General features: G+C 34.4%; 1 long non-coding RNA gene across 1 annotated transcript; it reads right to left on the bottom strand.

Moving 5' to 3' along the window:
- Positions 1 to 593: 593 nt before the first annotated feature.
- On the bottom strand, positions 594 to 3,449 carry LOC129448440 (uncharacterized). Its single transcript, XR_012359543.1, has 5 exons — positions 2,984 to 3,449; positions 1,812 to 2,159; positions 1,502 to 1,658; positions 1,278 to 1,350; positions 594 to 1,188 (listed from the first exon to the last, which is right to left on the bottom strand). It is a non-coding gene; the product is annotated as an uncharacterized lncRNA (long non-coding RNA).
- Positions 3,450 to 3,741: the final 292 nt, after the last annotated feature.

Below are 3,741 nucleotides of genomic sequence, written 5' to 3'. Positions count from 1 at the left end.
ATTTTTTACACATGTTCTGAGTGTGCGCAGGGACAACACATTTTGAGTTAAATTTAACACAGAATATGTGTTATAAAATGCAACACAAAAAATGTGTTGCTTCAGTAAACACATTAATGTGTAACTTTCTATTAATTTAACACAACTGTGTGTTACCCAGTAATTGTTTAGTTTTAATGTAAAAGAAAAAAAAAACATACGATTTATAAACTTTAAATAATGAAATCAAGCAGACAACTATTAAATATTGTTCACAAACGATTTATTTGTAAAAGAACAAATATTTGACAATTAATGCTAGCATGAAAATATGCTAGTACTGTATGTTGCTAGATGTATGCTAATTTAAATAAATGTAAGTGCAAGTATAATCACTTCAAACATACATTACATTCATACATTTTAAAACACCATTTATAAAATAATTCATTGAATTTAAAAGCACATGTGTTAAACATGTTGAAACAATGTCTGAAATCGTTTTCAACATGCAAGTTATCCAAAATTCTTACCTTGTCCTGAAACATTGACACGTTATTTTACATTAAGAAAAATACTTAAAATGAACTTGACAAGTGTATTCAAAGAAATTTCCATCACAAAATATATTTAGGGTGGTTTCCCGGACAGGGATATCTTAATCCAGGACTAGGCCTTAGATTAATTAGGAAATATATCTGGTTTTAACAAACATGTCTTACTAAAAACATTACCTGTGTGCACTTTGAGGCAAAACAAAGGGCACTGATGTATTTTAAGATATGCAGTGCAAGTTGTTTTCAGTTCGGACAGCTCTTAAAAATGTTTTGATCTAGGACTAGTCTAATCCCTGTCCGGGAAACCGCCACACAGTGCATGCATTGTTTAAAACAGACTGCAATTTTGCGGTCCATTTTGAAACTCCATTGCCTTGGATCGTTTGCAAGAGGACTGGGACAAGGGTAGATCATATTCATACAAAAAAAAAACTGAAGACAGTTGGCAGGGATACTTAAGGTTACTTAGCTAGTAAATTTGAAAAGTCTGTCTACCGCACAGGTCAGATTGTCAACATCAGGTGGAAAGGCAAGAGAATTGTTCATTGCGACAATTACGTGGCCTCTATGTCCTGAAGAACCGCTGGAAACCAACTGTGGCTGAGCTGATTTTAGACAACTTTTCATCGGCAGAGGTCACGCTGGTACCAGCCTACAGAAATGAAACAATATACATCATTAGAAAATGTTGTTGCATGAAAATTACTTATTTTATATAAAGTTTTTAGTCACAAAGTTTACCGCCACCAAGCCCCACAGGTCTGAGACAGCAGAATTCACACAGCAGAAGATGAACGAGTATAACACAGCTCATCTGGGTGTGGTAAACATGCAGGTCACATGCAAAATATAAATTATGAGAAAAAATTCTTTAAAAATGATTGCTTTTATATCTTACATTAAATGTTACATTTTAAATGTCATTTTCCAAATAAAAAATTTGGAACAGAGACAGGAAATCATACCATTATGTTGACTGTCAGCTTTCGTCAATGAATGTCTGATGTCCATTTTCTTCTCTAAAGATGCTATTTCCCTGAGTTTCTCAATAGTTGTCACCTCCCATTTCCTGATAAACATGTCTTCTTTCCTATCGGTAAGTCTGGAAAACTCAATGTCCACCTTCAGTAAATTTAATAAGAAATATTAATATTGAAATGATGAAACACTTTGTGTAAAGTTATCTGCAGTTAAGTATATTACAAAGACTGGCATGTCCAGACATTGGGGATATTCCTTAAAGATTTCACCAACAGTTGGTGACTTTGTCATTACCTGTATCCATCTCCTTTGATGACTGAAGGTTTGGTCAATGGCATTCTTTATTGATGATGTCCTCTCACGTGTTGAAGCTTCCGTCTGATGTTCTGTAATCTCATTTTTATAAATCCACTGTGTGATGGCCCATCAAAAAAAATGAAAAAAAGAAAAATCCTCCTATCATGATCAATGCAAAAATAGCACTTAGTTAGAGTCAAGTACAGTTATACACATTGTCAAGTAAGTAATTTCATACACATAAATGAAGTATGTAAAAGCATCCTTACAGTACATGTCACTCATTTTGACCAAATGATACCATAATCCAACCACACAATCTCCTTTGCGAGTGGCAGTGGATAGCTGAAAAAGATTACAAACAAACATTGACACAAGAATTGTGATTTACATCTAGTTAAGTATTACTGGGCAGTATTTATAACTCAATAGTGCAAAAAAAAAAACACTTTACATCTAGTAAGTTAGCACAAAACTACACCCATTTTATTCACTACGTAGCACTTCAGCCTTACTGCAAGCAGTGAAAGGTTCGTGAAGTTTGACTCCTTACCATTAGACCACTATAACAGTTACTCTCCCAGTAATTGCGTAATGTCTAACTTTATATTGAACGCGAGGGGCGCGACACGAAAATAAAAAAAAAACATTATTATAAAATGTGGCGATGCATGTACAGCATCATCGATTAATAATGAGTTTTACCGTCTTTTGTCTCGTCATGCCGCTTACAGGTGTACAGTACGTTAGGTAAAGTGACGTTCATACTGTTCCACCATGTGCTTAACCAAACGCGACGAGGCGTCGTGATAATCGAAAGGCATAATTTATAATATAATTTATAATATCCCGTCCTTAACGTCAGGACATAAACTGAAAAGAAACCCGTTACCGCATGTCACGTCTATTTAGGACACGGTGTTTAAGATTTACGTTAAAGTGCTGCAAGTGTCACACATACTAATAACCCGTAGTCCAATGTGCCTTTCATTAAACAATGACTGTTAACATGAATCTCCAAACGTAACTTTGCAAAAAGAGCGAGCATTTAACGTTACCACAAAAAAGTTTAAATTAACAGTCTCCTGCACAATTAATGCGAACGTTTCTTACACTATATGATAAATAGATATTATATTATAACTGTAATTTTTAATTTAAATTCTTACCTGATGCAGACAGGAACATTCTTGACCTCTTGACTGGAAATGCGGTTGAATAAAGAACGTCACAGCGCAGGCGCAACAATATGCGTTAGTCTGTTTTTCTCCTCAATAAAACAAATACAAAATGGACTGCCAAGGCTCAATAATAATGTTCATGAATTTCATAATAATAACATAATAATAACACACGCAAAAAAATAAAATATACAACAATGCGTAGTTATCTGTCCATGTGAAACGTCATCAGCTGACTCGTGTGAACTTACGACAGCCACCAATGGAAGAGAACGCCTGCATAATGTTTGAAATATTACTCTTATTGTGTCACAAAATGTATATTCAAAAGCTATTTAGGCGAGAATGTATGTATAAAAAGATCAAATGTGCGGTCGGTTAATAAAGATAGCGTTTATTAAAAAATCTGCTCCGACTCTTTCGGAGTTCTGATCCAAACAACCACCGGAGACTCAGCGCTTATGTACCCCGCCCAACGCAGCTTGATCTCGGCAAGTCCTTCTGAAAATCCCAGCTGGCTGTTATGTGGTAGTAATGGTTAACAGTAGATATATTTTGGTTAACAGTAGATATATTTTATTTTGTTACTTCGTTTAAATATAAATCGTCATTAAATTACAATAATTATGCATTTTATTTTATGGTGTACTGGTAAACGTGTTTTACACATTCATTGTGTAAGCAGTTAAGCATAATATTTACACATTATGTGTCAGGTCTAACACAAAAATGTGTTGGAATCCTTT

Source organism: Misgurnus anguillicaudatus, chromosome 20 (assembly GCF_027580225.2).
Source record: "Misgurnus anguillicaudatus chromosome 20, ASM2758022v2, whole genome shotgun sequence".
In the NCBI taxonomy this organism is placed as follows: domain Eukaryota; kingdom Metazoa; phylum Chordata; class Actinopteri; order Cypriniformes; family Cobitidae; genus Misgurnus; species Misgurnus anguillicaudatus.
This window is presented reverse-complemented; position numbering and strand designations above follow the sequence as displayed.